We start from the raw sequence: 17032 nt of genomic DNA on the forward strand, positions 1-17032 counted from the left end.
CAAAATATTTCTGAGCCTATGAAGCCACTTATGGCGATCACCTACAACAAGCCGGAGATCTGGTGCCTGTTCTGTTTTAAAATGCCCAAAATGTACCCGGGTCTTGCACCTCTTGTCATAGAACGGACGTTGATACTTCAAGAAATGAGGCGCTGGGGCTCCGGGATCATCATCGTCTCCCCGCCCCCCCACCGGCTGTGCATTATGATTGCGCCCGGAGCACCATCTGCGTGGAGATTATCTTCTCCCCCTCGCTTGCGTGGGATTCATCTAGACACCGGTTTCCTCCTTGCGCTGACGGCTTAACTGACGATCTTTGAAATGAATCATAGCCTATATTATACAGCTATAATGCTGCAGAGAGGGAATTAGAGTGCAAGCTCCTGTGGTGAACTAACATACAAGCGGAATCATTGCAGAAGGAAAAGTTCTGCAACTTTCTAATATACATTGTGTTTCAATTCTTTATCTAGATCTCTGCCTGCTGTCAGTAGATAGCAACACTCTTGACTTTTCGAGTCTGACGACCCATTCTGACCTTTGCTTTTTCGCACAGCTGTAGTTTGCTACAATGTATCAGTGCAGGCATCGACAAGTAGCCCGGAGTTCTGGACAGGAATGCTGCAGCTGATGTGTTTCGCTCGCAGTGATACATTGTAACAGACGCTTGTTGGGCTGAGCAGGACTAGATCCTGATAGGTTTTTAGTATGTGAAGGTAAGTTATGAAAGCTTCCACTCATTGTCAGCAAGCAGAGATCTTGGAAATGTAAAGTTAATTAAAAAGTTGAAAAACGTTTCATTATCCAGCGATTAAGCTTTAGTTACATAATAATGGAGGTGCCCTTTAATAAGAACCCATATACCCAGGTATGAGGTCGGGACAAGGCTGACCATACACGGGGCAATGGTAAAACCCAATATAATGCTTGGTCTACGAAGGAGTACAAGGGGAGGGGGCCCCAAAGAAAAAATCAAAATGGAGGCCCCTAATCTGGTGGTTCAACCTCATCCTGAGACAGGTGGGATTGGTGATTGTTCTCCCTTCCCCCAGAGAAAAGTGGCAGAACCCCTTCCCTTGTCCGCTGAAATTGTAGGGTGCCCTATACAGGGTTACAGCATTCAATAGGGCCAGTTTGAGCTGTACCCCACTCCCTACAGCAGCAGCAGGAGTTCCCCTCTATGGTACTTACATCCCTGTCCTTTCATATTTTATGAGAAAGGGGGTGATGGTTATCACTGGACGGCTGGGGCGCTGGTAGACTCTGCAGACATCTAGGGCACCATGGGGCACTGACGTAGGGGAGGGGGGAGATGCTGAGACAATAGGATGTGGCCTTTGTTACTGCGAGATTTGGGGCATTGGAAAAAAGATAGGGGTCCCAAGCCACTGGTTGCCATCATTGGCAATATCACCGCTAGCAGAGATCGGAGGGTGGGCAACATTGGTGCACTGGTGTCTGCTTCTCCATGGCAGCCCCTGCCCACTAAATAGGACCAGAAAGAGAACTAAATGCAGAGCACAAGAAGAAATATCACCCTCTTTGCATGTAAAATTTAACTAATACTGGGATTTGCAAGAATCTATCAGCGTGGAGTCAAAGATGTGTGATCTGTGTGATCCGTGTGATCCGTGTGATCCTTGTGATCTGCGTGATCCTTGTGATCTGCGTGATCCTTGTGATCTGTGTGATCCTTGTGATGTGCGTGATCCTTGTGATCTGTGTGATCTTCCACCATCAGCTCTCACATCCTGCACTGCACTTTTAGGGCAGGTTCAGACGTGGCGGAATTACTGTGGAATTCTCCAGCGGCCGTTTTTTACATTTGTTTCTATACATTTTTAGGCAAGTTAGTTCAGACTTTGCGGAAAACTCCGCTGCGGACCATAGGCTGTAATGCAAAAACTGAAATCCGTGGCAAGTCCGCTGTCTTTTCTGCAACGTCTGAATTACCTGTCAAATATGCAAATGTTGGTGCAGATTCATTGCGTAATTGCCACAAATCTGCACCAACATTTGCAGCGGAAAAACTCTGCCACATCTGAACGTGCCCTTATGGTTCATTCATTGTAAAACTCCTGCTCCTGGGTCTATCAATAAACTCTGCAAGACTCCTATTATGCAACAGACAGCACAGTCATCTTACCCCATCTCAAGGTCAGACATGTGAAACCTGTTCACTATCCAGAATACTGTTTTATAATCCACCTGGCAGCTCTGCGGGTGTCTATACCTGTACAATTATAATCTAACTGCATGAAGTATTATAAATGGTGGGGTATTAAGTAGAAAATCCCTTTAAAGCGTCCCTGTCACCACATTATAAGTGGCCTATCTTGTACATGATGTGATCGGTGCTGTAATGTAGATCACAGCAGTGTTTTTTGTTTAGAAAAACGATCATTTTTGACGGAGTTATGACCTGTTTTAGATTTATGCTAATGAGTTTCTTAATGGACAACTGGGCGTGTTTTACTTTTTGACGAGGTGGGCGTTGTGGAGAGAAGTGTATGACGCTGACCAATCAGCGTCATGCACTCCTCTCCATTCATTTACACAGCGCATAGTGATCTTACTAGATCACTATGTGCCGCCACATACACACACACTAACGTTACTGAAGTGTCTTGACTGTGAATAGACATCACTACCAGCCAGGACGTGATGTCTATTCAGAATACTGACACTTCACTAATGTTTGTGTGGGACTTACAGCAAGGCAAGCGTAATCTCGCGAGATCACTTTGTGCAGAGTAAATGAATGGAGAGAAGTGTATGATGCTGATTGGTCACCGATTGGTCAGCGTCATACACTCCTCTGTACAACGCCCACTTGGTCAAAAAGTAAAACACGCCCAGTTGTCTATTAGGAAAGTCATTAGCATAAATCTAAAATAGGTCACAACTCTGTGAAAAATGATCGTTTTTCTAAATAAAAACACTACTGTAATCTACATTATAGCGCAGATCATATTATGTAGAAGATAGGCCACTTATAATGTGGTGAAAGAGACTCTTTAAAGGGCAATTCCAGTCATATCAACAATTCTGCACCTATTTTTTTGTACATAGGGGCAGTAGTTATATTCTTGTATATAGGAGCAGTATTATAGTAGTGATATTCTTGTATATAGGGAGCAGTATTATAGTAGTTATATTCTTGTATATAGGGGGCAGTATTATAGTAGTTATATTCTTGTATATAGGAGCAGTATTATAGTAGTTATATTCTGGTATATAGGAGCAGTATTATAGTAGTGATATTCTTGTATATAGGGGCAGTATTATAGGAGTTATATTCTTGTATATAGGAGCAGTATTATAGTAGTTATATTCTTGTATATAGGGGCAGTATTATAGGAGTTATATTCTTGTATATAGGGGGCAGTATTATAGTAGTTATATTCTTGTATATAGGGGGCAGTATTATAGTAGTTATATTCTTGTATATAGGGGCAGTATTATAGGAGTTATATTCTTGTATATAGGGGGCAGTATTATAGTAGTTATATTCTTGTATATAGGGAGCAGTATTATAGTAGTTATATTCTTGTATATAGGGGGCAGTATTATAGTAGTTATATTCTTGTATATAGGGGCAGTATTATAGTAGTTATATTCTTGTATATAGGGAGCAGTATTATAGTAGTTATATTCTTGTATATAGGGAGCAGTATTATAGTAGTTATATTCTTGTATATAGGGGGCAGTATTATAGTAGTTATATTCTTGTATATAGGGGCAGTATTATAGTAGTTATATTCTTGTATATAGGAGCAGTATTATAGTAGTTATATTCTTGTATATAGGGGGCAGTATTATAGTAGTTATATTCTTGTGTATAGGGAGCAGTATTATAGTAGTTATATTCTTGTATATAGGGAGCAGTATTATAGTAGTTATATTCTTGTATATAGGGGGCAGTATTATAGTAGTTATATTCTTGTATATAGGGAGCAGTATTATAGTAGTTATATTCTTGTATATAGGGAGCAGTATTATAGTAGTTATATTCTTGTATATAGGAGCAGTATTATAGTAGTTATATTCTTGTATATAGGGGCAGTATTATAGTAGTTATATTCTTGTATATAGGGGACAGTATTATAGTAGTTATATTCTTGTATATAGGGGCAGTATTATAGTAGTTATATTCTTGTATATAGGAGTAGTATTATAGTAGTTATATTCTTGTATATAGGGGCAGTATTATAGTAGTTATATTCTTGTATATAGGGGACAGTATTATAGTAGTTATATTATTCTATATAGGGGGCAGTATTATAGTAGTTCTATTCTTGTATATAGGGGCAGTATTATAGTAGTTATATTCTTGTATATAGGGAGCGGTATTATAGTAGTTATATTCTTATATATAGGGGCAGTATTATAGTAGTTATATTCTTGTATATAGGGGGCAGTATTATAGTAGTTATATTCTTGTATATAGGAGCAGTATTATAGTAGTTATATTCTTGTATATAGGGGGCAGTATTATAGTAGTTATATTCTTGTATATAGGGGGCAGTATTATAGTAGGTATATTCTTGTATATAGGAGGCAGTATTATAGTAGTTATATTCTTGTATATAGGAGCAGTATTATAGTAGTTATATTCTTGTATATAGGAGCAGTATTATAGTAGATATATTCTTGTATATATGGGGCAGTATTATAGTAGTTATATTCTTGTATATATGGGGCAGTATTATAGTAGTTATATTCTTGTATATAGGGGGTAGTATTATAGTAGTTATATTCTTGTATATATGGGGCAGTATTATAGTAGTTATATTCTTGTATATAGGGGCAGTATTAGGGTATGTTCACACGGCCTATTTACGGACGTAATTCGGGCGTTTTTGCCCCGAATTACGTCTGAAAATAGCGCCTCAATAGCGCTGACAAACATCTGCCCATTGAAAGCAATGGGCAGACGTTTGTCTGTTCACACGAGGCGTATATTTACGCGCCGCTGTCAAATGACGGCGCGTAAATAGACGCCCGCGTAGAAGAAGTGACCTGTCACTTCTTTGGCCGTATATGGAGCCGCTATTCATTGACTCCAATGAATAGCAGCGCTAAATACGGCCGTAATTGACGCGGCGTTCAAGCGCCTGCACATGCCGGTACGGCTGAAATTACGGGGATGTTTTCAGGCTGAAACATCCCCGTAATTTCAGCCGTTACGGACCCCCGCCGTGTGAACATACCCTTATAGTAGTTATATTCTTGTATATAGGAGCAGTATTATAGTCGTTATATTCTTGTATATAGGAGCAGTATTATAGTAGTTATATTCTTGTATATAGGAGCAGTATTATAGTAGTTATATTCTTGTATATAGGAGCAGTATTATAGTAGATATATTCTTGTATATATGGGGCAGTATTATAGTAGTTATATTCTTGTATATATGGGGCAGTATTATAGTAGTTATATTCTTGTATATAGGAGCAGTATTATAGTAGTTATATTCTTGTATAATGGGCAGTATTATAGTAGTTATATTCTTGTATATAGGGGCAGTATTATAGTAGTTATATTCTTGTATATAGGGGCAGTATTATAGTAGTTATATTCTTGTATATAGCAGCAGTATTATAGTAGTTATATTCTTGTATATAGGGACAGTATTATAGTAGTTATATTCTTGTATATAGGAGCAGTATTATAGTAGTTATATTCTTGTATATAGGGAGCAGTATTATAGTAGTTATATTCTTGTATATAGGGGCAGTATTATAGTAGTTATATTCTTGTATATAGGAGCAGTATTATAGTAGTTATATTCTTGTATATAGGAGCAGTATTATAGTAGTTATATTCTTATATATAGGGGGCAGTATTATAGTAGTTATATTCTTGTATATAGGAGCAGTATTATAGTAGTTATATTCTTGTATATAGGAGCAGTATTATAGTAGTTATATTCTTGTATATATGAGCAGTATTATAGTAGTATATTCTTGTATATAGGGGTCAGTATTATAGTAGTTATATTCTTGTATATAGGGGGCAGTATTATAGTAGTTATATTCTTGTATATAGGAGCAGTATTATAGTAGTTATATTCTTGTATATAGGGGGCAGTATTATAGTAGTTATATTCTTGTATATAGGAGCAGTATTATAGTAGTTGTATTCTTGTATATAGAGGCAGTATTATAGTAGTTATATTCTTGTATATAGGGAGCAGCATTATAGTAGTTATATTCCTGTATATAGGGGGCAGTATTATAGTAGTTATATTCTTGTATATAGGGAGCAGTATTATAGTAGTTATATTCTTGTATATAGGAGGAGTATTATAGTAGTTATATTCCTGTATATAGGAGGCAGTATTATAGTAGTTATATTCTTGTATATAGGGGAGTATTATAGTAGTTATATTCTTGTATATAGGGGAGTATTATAGTAGTTATATTCTTGTATATAGGGGGGCAGTATTATAGTAGTTATATTCTTGTACCTAGGGGGCAGTATTCATGATGCAGAGCATAAGAGTAAGACAGCTAATAGAAATTAGATGACCATTGGTTTATGCTGTTGATTTTGGTGGTCTTACCGTATATCTATAGGTGATTTTAGATGACTCCAGGTAACTGACTATAATATGAACCAGGGACATCATTGCCGTCGCGGAGTTGCAGCAGAGAGATATTCTGTAACACTCTGTAGGATATTATTAGGCATTTAGCGGTTAGTAAAGGAGAGATTATGACATTAGAAGCTTGTTCTGGGTTTGTAGCAATAGATTCTGTAACAAGTGACAGCAGAAGTGGAACTTATAGAAAACCATGGGAGGGGGCACAGTGTAAAGTCCTGCCATGCACATCAATATGAGGCATTGCTGTGGGATAGAAGATGAACCAAGGCAAATAACCAGGGACTTAAACAGGTTCCCACCTTAAACATCTGGTGCATATTTATGGGATTTGCCATAAATGTCTGAGGTGGGAGAGTACAGAGGAGGAGATGTTATAGAGCGTCAGCTCCACGACAATCGCTCAGCAAGAAGAGACCTGTCCCCATGATCAGACCTGTTCCTTCCATCATCATTTATTCCTGTGTGTACATGTGGCCAGAAGTGCACGGAGAATATGTAGTCAGACGCCAAATGTGTACAATATGCATGTCACCTGTGTGCGAGAAAAGTGTGTGTGGGGGGGGGGGGGGTTATGGGGTGACCGCCTCTTCTCAGGTGTGTTCTGTATGTTTATCATGTAGACAACTCAGCTGTAGACTACGGGAGGGTATCACACATTGTAGGCTTAGATACATCGGCTCAGCAGACAGTATCCCACATGATAGGATTAGATACACAGCTCAGCAGACAGTATCACACATGATAGGATTAGATACACAGCTCAGCAGACAGTATCACACAGGATAGGATTAGATACAGCAGCTCAGCAGACAGTATCACACATTGTAAGCTTAGATACAGCGGCTCAGCAGACAGTATCACACATGATAGGATTAGATACACAGCTCAGCAGACAGTATCACACATGATAGGATGAGATACACAGCTCAGCAGACAGTATCACACATGATAGGATTAGATACAGCAGCTCAGCAGACAGTATCACATATAGTAGGATTAGATACACAGTTTAGCAGACAGTATCACACATGATAGGATTAGATGCACAGCTTAGTAGACAGTATCACACATGATAGGATTAGATACACAGCTCATCAGACAGTATCACATATGATAGGATTAGATACACAGCTCAGCAGACAGTATCACACATGATAGGCTTAGATACACAGCTCAGCATACAGTATCACACATGATAGGATTAGATACAGCAGCTCAGCAGACAGTATCACATATAGTAGGATTAGATACACAGTTTAGCAGACAGTATCACACATGATAGGATTAGATACACAGCTTAGTAGACAGTACCACACATGATAGGATTAGATACACGGCTCAGCAGACAGTATCACACATGATAGGATTAGATACACAGCTTAGTAGACAGTACCACACATGATAGGATTAGATACATGGCCTTGATGTCAAGTCTATTCTGAGTTTTATTGGTCTCATACACGACTGCCGGGTGACGACCACTGACGGAGGGCATTATAGCACCTGAGGGACATATATCTGCAGTCTTACATCCTCGCTGCTCCCTCTACCTATAGACCTGTCAGTCCTCAATGTTCATGGACCAGGAGGATCTGGATGAACAGAACTATAAGTCCCAGTCAGAGTGAGGAGGGCGGCAGGGCCCAGTATTGTGGCAGGATAGATGTATATAAACATGTTGTACTTCACACCGAGAGAGGAAACGACTCTTCACAGCCTGGTCATAAATATTTAAGTGTCTTTGTCATCTATATACAAGACCGCACATTCACCAAACATCTTAAAGGGGTCGTCCCGAGTTATAAAAATAGAGAGAAGGAGCCGAGCGTTTCTACAGCTGCAGCTTACTAATACAGTATATATATATATATATATATATATATGAGATTTACTCCCCGAATGCGGATTTCAGGGTCTACGATCATTGTTTTTTCCCAGCAGGATTGATTGCTCATGCCTGAATATGACTGGGATGTATACATCCATAGAGAACCCTGTATACTGTATACAGAGCAGACATGATCAATCGCTTCCACAGGGATAGCATGTACACAAATAGTGCCCCCTACAGGCCGCTCCCTGAAATAAGCATTAAAAAAAGAATTAACAGAAGACATATTTGTAAATTGAAGTCCTACGCGTATTCATCCCCTATGTCTATAAGACTATAGAGCTTTAGAATAGAACAGGCCACACCCCCAATCTATTTAACCCCGCCCACAATGCTATAACCCAACATCGATTGACTCCGCCCATTTCTGTTCTGTACATGACTAGGGACTATCCTGTTACTAACGGGACTAATGATGGGCAATTTTCTAATGCTAATTTTTTAAGCTGGTGGCACAAATATATTAATTTTAGAAGATTTTGCTTAATTCTTACTGCGGTTCCGGTAAACTTTTGCGCGGTCAACACATTCTCGAACCCTAGAAGCCAATCAAATCCAGTGAAGGCTTCATTGCGGATAACATATTTACAATGTATAATTTTTTAAAGGGTCGGGATCATTTTTTAACACTGTATCTGGTCAAGACAGAGTGATTTGTTGGTGGCCTTACTTGCACCTGGGGCAAATGCCCAAATAGTCCCCCTCATAGGTACACCCCTGGAAATCCTTTCTATTGGTTGTTAAACTTATAGGAAAACGAATCAACCAATAACATTCGGTTTTATAGTAGAATATGCACCTGATCACATCTGATCACATCAGATCTGATCACATCTGATCGCTATAATCCATCTGTTTAGCCTTGTTGGCTGATAACAGAGAGCAATAGCCACCTCCATTTACATAGGGAATGTCAATGAAACCATAGCCACCTCATGAATGTTTTTAGAACCTTTCGCAGTATTTAAGTTTTGCGGACACATCAACCGTTTCCAGTTCTGTAGGGGTTAATGACGTGCGGGGAGGTGGTGAGGGGGCGTCATGGTAAGGAAGGAAACACATAGGGGAGGATTGCAAGCAGTTTGCAGTTAAGTAATGACAACTCAGCAGATTTCTGCCCACATGTCCGTTACATGGCGGTTATTAGCAGGTTTAACGCTCTGTTGAGCAGATTAACGGAAAAGGGACAAATATAAATATTTTCCGTATAATCGGCGTCTCCTGAGTCGCAGCGGAGAACTGAAGATTTCAAACCGATATAAATGTTAATGGTTCTCCATAAACAATGGCGTGTGAGTGTTGTAGCCCTGGCCCAAATAGGCATTAATTTTAATAGGCTGCAGTACCACACATGACCACCAGGTGCACAATATTTCTAGACTATATTAGGGCAGAATTCATATATACCATTAGATCCACTCCTTACTCCATTGTTAGCATTTGTGGCCATGGAGCAGCTGAGCCATGCGGAGGTTCTTATCACCCCATAGGGAAGGAGCCGACCTAAATTGGGGCCCATGCCCCCCCTCTCGATGGGCCCCTGATCCATCATCCTACTTTTAGTTTAGATAACTCCATCTGGTTTCTGAGCTTCTCCTCTTCAGACTCTTCAGGAATGGAGAGGGAGTGATAGGGAGGTCTTGGGTGTCTGATTCACACCTGGGTGTCATCTCTCCAGGTGGGGGGAATAATGACATGGCGTCTCCCGGGGATCGGGACAACACTGGAGAACCCTTTATTGGGTCTATACCTTATGGACTTAGAGGGGGCATTGTCCTTGATGAAGGTCCTTGAGTTGGGGTAGGAGCTTGCTGGACGTCTTCAGGTCTTCTTTAGAGTATTTTTGCATCATTTGACTCTTTCACAGTATTTCCGATAGTCACCCCGGGGTCACTGAGGCACCAGCACAGTTCTCGTGGTGTTCCCCTCTGTCTGGATTTGGGGGTCTATTTATTTAGGACAGAGCGCTGTTCCTTTATCACCCACCATATACATCCTTGGAAAAATCTTTGCTCCCAGCAAATACATCCTTATAAAATTCTTGGCTGCTTGTTGCCACCACTAGGGGGCAGATCAGTATATAGCTGTATACAGCTCCTATAGGTTGGTGCCTAATTTCTTTAGTATTGAGCACTGATTTTCAGGCCCCATCTCAGTCCCACAGCCGCCACTAGGGGGTCCGTTGACAACATATACAACTGTATATAGATCCGATCCCCTAGTAGTAGCCATATATACAGCTGTATACAGGATCAGACCCTCTAGTTAGATCCATATACATTCATTTACGTGATCAGACCCTATAGCTGGAGCAATATACAGCTATATTTGTGCTTCAATTCCTCACCATTTCCAGGATCTCTGCTTGCTGTTAGTGAACGGGAACATTCCTGTTCAGATCCAAAGGATGAAATCCCATCCTGACCTAATACTTCTCCCAGGTGAGGGTTTGTTACAATTGTATCCAGTCTAGACAATCCTCTATGAGATAAACAGTCTGGACAGTTTATCTACACTGATACATTGTAACAAACTATCAGGACAGGAGAGACAGTCGTACTGATGATGTGTATAGACTGGATATAACTGTAACAAACCCTCAGCTGGGAGAGGTATTAGGTCAGGACGTGTTTTCAGCCTCTGAATGTTTTCTGACAACAAGCAGAGATCTTGAAAATAGGAATTGAAACACAACGTCTGTTAGAAAGTTGCAAAACTTTTGAAATTAATTAGTAGGTGACATTGCGTCCCTAACCTCAGTTTTAAAACCTCCTACATATTCCCTGATCTCCAACCAACAAGGTTCAGATTACCGAACATCCAAAAATGATCTCTTTCCCCAGACTGTGTACAGACAATAAATCAGCTCCGGTGTCAGTCTTCACTGCAGTTCTGGTATTCTATTCATGAACCAGAAAGCTCAGGATGCACTGTGTTGCCTCCGCGTATGGAATATTAATGGTGAGTAGTCAGAGCATGTTGTGAGTTGTAGTTTCACAACCGCTGGAGAAGCCCAGGTTGCCGAGTCCCGGTATCGCTGAGGACCAGGCTGCATACCTCGACCCCGCCGTGTCTTTGTGCATACTCCGTCTATATATATCCAGCGTTACAGATACAGAGTATATATTGTATTTTCGGTTGCCGGGCAGCTGTAGAGGAATGTTAATAGCAGCGAGCAGTGAAAGGATCCAGCAACAGGAGCTCGGAGAGGAGGAAGCGGCTGAGTGAGCGGCTCAGGACAATACTATACACAAAGAGGGTTATTTCGGGAATCGATACAATAATTAGGTCAATTACTTATAATGCAATTCCCTAATGTAACATTTGATGCGTATCGGGTGTGATACATTGTAGCAAACCCTCAGCTGCAATAAGTATCAGGCAGGTATGAGTTTTAATCCTCTGAATGGGGACAAGAATATTCCCATTCACCGACAGCAAGCAGAGATCCTAAAAATGGTGAGGAATTGAAGCACAATTATAGCTATGGCTTGCTCCAGCTACGGAGTCTGATCCTGTAAATTGCTATAAAGTCAATTAGAAAGTTGCAGAACTGAAGGTAGTGAACAGGAATAGAGCTTTCTGCCAAAAACAGCGCCACACTTGTCCACAGGTCGAGTCTGGTATTGCAGCTCAGCCCCATTCACTTCAGAAAGTTGCAGACCTAAAGCTGTTGTACAGGAATAAAGCTTTCTTCCAAAAACAGCGCCACACTTGTCCACAGGTCGAGTCTGGTATTGCAACTCAGCCCCATTCACTTCAATGCAACTGAACTGCAATACCAAATACAACCTGTTTAGAGGGGTGGCGCTGTTTCTGCAGACAGCAGCCATGTTTTTCTAATCCTGGACAACCCCTTTAAGCTACATTACACAGCACCTGGAGTGACTGGAGTTCCCCTTTAAATCACACATATATCCTTCTGTATCTGCGGTTGTTCCATATTTGGTTACATTGTATTAATAGCCGGTGACACGAATACGAGACGAGGAGAATGGCGTCAGGTGGACGTCTTGGCCGCAGTTCACATGATTAGTATGCTGAGGGGACAATTATTCGCTTTTTCCGTATTCAGCTTTGATTGATTTTCCCAGGAAGCATTTCAGCCTCATAGCCATTCCTAAGCAAACAGAAGACGGTGTTGGGCCGCTCGCCGGCGCCCTCTGTTCGCTTGTCTACGGTTATTAATGACACCTCGGATTCTGCCCCCCGGCCCATCAGCTTTTCTCTGCCCTATTTCCCCAGCACAATCCCCCGTGTGTCCTCTGTGCTTGGCTTCTTCTTGGCGCCTCTCGCCTTCTCTTCCCCGTTCGTTGTCGGTTCGGCGCCAAGTTTTCTCGCTGCCAGTTGCGTCTCCTGTTTTGCCGGCCGGCTGGAATGACTCTCCGGAAGAGACACAGATTGTGTGACGTCTAGGAGGCAAATATGTTCTTAGTCATCCTTCACAGGGTCCGATCCAACTGCTGTGCGCCGTGAGGGTCGGAACACGATGGGCGGAAACATTACGGATTTTCCGCAACGTTTTCCGAAAAGTTCTTTGTGACGGGTTCTACCTTCCCGCTGAATTCAATGGGGCAAACCCGTAACAGAAAAGCAGCGATTCCACGTCATAAATGAACATACGGTGGATTAAAGTACCGCACCGCTGGTCAATTTATGATCCGTTTTTCGGCGTATTTTTTACGCAGCGTGTGGATGAGATTTGTTCCAATCCGATCCAATCTGCTGCTACTGTATATTACAGTATAGAAATGAAATCCATTGCGGAAAATCCGCAGGTTTTACGCCTGGTGTGATCCTACCCTCAAAGGGGGAGTAAAAAAATAAGAAACGGTCTTAAAGGGCAACTCACCTTAAAAAAAAATATTGATAATTTGTTTATAAGTTTTATAATTCAGACGACTGTATAGCTGTATAGACGCGTTTTAGGGTCCGAATTACGACTGTAAGACCTGGACCCCCCCGCAGTTCAAGTGAACCGAATAGATCTATAGTGATATACGTCTGATTCACTTAACTGCAGGAGGTCCGTACTGCAGCCACTTACACCGTCCATATTATGGTCGCAAGACCTGCACCCCCCCGTAGTTCTAGTGACTGAACTCTGCACCCCGCTGGGATCTGAACTTGGTTCCCAAGGATCGCGGGGGGTCCGGTGACCGTAATATAGACACTAAAATTCGGCCTCTTCAAAGCCAACTGAATGGGGCCTAAATTTGGTCACCATTACAGACCCCTCATGGGTAGTCGTGAGGGACAGCGGGTGTATAACTTATATTGGCAGCCATATTATATTATCACCCAGCTTTACTGGAATCAGATATATTTAAGAATAGTTTTTTCATAGTGGCTGGTCATAAAATGCAATTTCTCTTCATTTTCAAGATCTCTGCTTGCTGTCAGTTGATGTGGACATTCTTGTTTATATTCAGGGGGTGGGACAGATCTAATACTTCTCACACTTGAGTGTTTGCTACAATGTATCGAGAGCCAGAATGTAGGATTTAATGAGCGACACTTGACGCCGCCAGGACAGGTATTATCCGCCAGTCCCATACAATAGGCCTCCTGTTTACCAGGGTTGTGTTATTGTCACTGAATGGCGATGACATTCCTGGCTTCAGAGGTGCAATCTCTGAATTCTCCTCCACACTTCAGTTTATCCGCAGCCCCCCTCCCCCGCCTCATGCCTTCTATGGGGAATACTTCACATTATAAGGCACGACTGTGAAAAGAGCTTTATATACTGAATGCTGCAGTTACACAGGACCCCCCCCCCCCCCCATGATGTCTCCGCCGCCCGGTGCTGCGTGCAGATTGTTTTCTTATTTGCTCATAAACAATTTATTGTGATATCAATTATCTGGTTAATTATCATTTGTCTCTTTAAGTAATTCTTAAAGGGGAACACCACCACAATTAAAGGCTCCGTCCAGGGGGACAGAGGTGTGCTGGTCTTGTGGGATTACATAGTAGATGGGTCAGTGTACCCAGCAGCACAGAGTATGACAGGAAAGGAGTGATCATTTCTTGTGGGATTACATAGTAGAAGGAGCAGAGTCCTCAGAAGCACAGAGTATTTTAGGAGAGAAGGTGTGCTTATCTTATGCAAGGTCACACAGAGTGCAAGGAGTCGGGTCATAGCAGCACAGAGTATTTCAGAGGAAGAGTGTACCAATCTTGTGGAAGGTCACAGACAGAGAGTTACATAGTGGAAGGAGCAGGGTGCCCAGTAGCACAGAGTATTTTAGAAAAGGAGTGTGCTGATCTTTTGGTAGGTTATAGACTGATAGTTATAGAGTGGAAGGAGCAGGTTCTCCAGCAGCACAGAGTATTTCAGGGGACTAGTGTGCTGATCTTGTCAGAGGTCATAGACTGAGAGTTACATAGTGGAAGAAGCTGGTTTTCCAGCAGCACAGAGTATTTCAGGAGATGAGTTTGCTGATCTTGTGAGAGGTCATAGACTGATAGTTATATAGTGGAAGGAGCAGGTTCTCCAGCAGCACAGAGTATCTCAGGCGAGCAGTGTGCTGATCTTCTGAGAGGTCAAAGACTGAGAGTTAGATAGTGGAAGAAGCAGGTTCCCGAGCAGCACAGAGTATTTCAGGACAGCATTGTGCTGCTCGTGTGGGTGGTCATAGACTGATATTTATATAGTGGAAGGAGCAGGTTCTCCAGCAGCACAGAGCATTTCAGGACAGGAGTGTGCTGATCTTGTGAGAGATCATAGACTAAGAGTTACATAGTGGAAGAAGCAGGTTCTCGAGCAGCACAGAGTATTTCAGGACAGGAGTGTGCTGATCGTGTGGGAGGTCATAGACTGGGAGTTACATAGTGGAAGAAGCAGGTTCTCGAGCAGCACAGAGTATTTCAGGACAGGAGTGTGCTGATCGTGTGGGAGGTCATAGACTGGGAGTTACATAGTGGAAGAAGTATTATGTAGGCACTGTATGGCAGTATTATGTAGGCACTGTATGGCAGTATTATGTAGACACTGTATTGCAGTATTATGTAGACACTGTATGGCAGTATTATGTAGACACTGTATGGCAGTATTATGTAGACACTGTATGGCAGTATTATGTAGGCACTGCATGGCTCTATTATGTAGACACTGTATGGCAGTATTATGTAGGCACTGTATGGCAGTATTATGTAGACACTGTATTGCAGTATTATGTAGACACTGTATGGCAGTATTATGTAGACACTGTATGGCAGTATTATGTAGACACTGTATGGCAGTATTATGTAGACACTGTATGGCAGTATTATGTAGGCACTGCATGGCTCTATTATGTAGACACTGTATGGCAGTATTATGTAAGCCATGTATGGCAGTATTATGTAGACACTGTATGGTAGTATAATGTAGACACTGTATGGCAGTATTATGTAGACACTGTATGGCAGTATTATGTAGACCCTGTATGGCAGTATTATGTAGACACTGTATGGCAGTATTATGTAGACACTGTATGGCAGTATTATGTAGACACTGTATGGCAGTATTATGTAGGCACTGCATGGCAGTATTATGTAGACAGTGTATGGCAGTATTATGTAGGCACTGTATTGCAGTATTATGTAGACACTGTATTGCAGTATTATGTAGACACTGTATGGCAGTATTATGTAGACACTGTATGGCAGTATTATGTAGACACTGTATGGCAGTATTATGTAGGCACTGTATTGCAGTATTATGTAGACACTGTATGGCAGTATTATGTAGACACTGTATGGCAGTATTATGTGAGCACTGTATTGCAGTATTATGTAGACACTGTATGGCAGTATTATGTGAGCACTGTATTGCAGTATTATGTAGGCACTGTATGGTAGTATTATGTGAGCACTGTATTGCAGTATTATGTAGACACTGTATGGCAGTATTATGTAGACACTGTATGGCAGTATTATGTGGGCACTGTATGGCAGTATTATGTAGACACTGTATGGCAGTATTATGTAGGCACTGTATGGCAGTATTATGTAGGCACTGTATGGTAGTATTATGTAGACACTGTATGGCAGTATTATGTAGGCACTGTATGGCAGTATTATGTAGGCACTGTATGGCAGTATTATGTAGACACTGTATGGCAGTATTATGTAGGCACTGTATGGCAGTATTATGTAGGCACTGTATGGCAGTATTATGTAGACACTGTATGGCAGTATTATGTAGACACTGTATTGCAGTATTATGTAGACACTGTATGGCAGTATTATGTAGGTACTGTATGGCAGTATTATGTAGACACTGTATGGCAGTATTATGTAGACACTTTATGGCAGTATTATGTAGGCAGTGTATGGCAGTATTATGTAGGCACTGTATGGCAGTATTATGTAGACAATGTATGGCAGTATTATGTAGACACTGTATGGCAGCATTATGTAGACCCTGTATGGCAGTATTATGTAGGCACTGTATGGCAGTATTATGTAGACACTGTATGGCAGTATTATGTAGACACTGTATGGCAGTATTATGTAGGCACTGCATGGTACTATTATGTAAGCAC

The 17032-nt window shown here is 41.4% G+C and overlaps 1 protein-coding gene across 6 annotated transcripts in view; it reads left to right on the forward strand.

Annotated features, from left to right (window-relative positions):
* GRAMD1A (GRAM domain containing 1A) overlaps positions 1 to 17032 on the forward strand; it is a 118135-nt gene that overhangs the window by 41693 nt on the left and 59410 nt on the right. The gene's annotated exons all lie outside the window — the stretch shown is intronic.

This window comes from Rhinoderma darwinii, chromosome 10 (assembly GCF_050947455.1).
Source record: "Rhinoderma darwinii isolate aRhiDar2 chromosome 10, aRhiDar2.hap1, whole genome shotgun sequence".
NCBI lineage: Eukaryota > Metazoa > Chordata > Amphibia > Anura > Rhinodermatidae > Rhinoderma > Rhinoderma darwinii.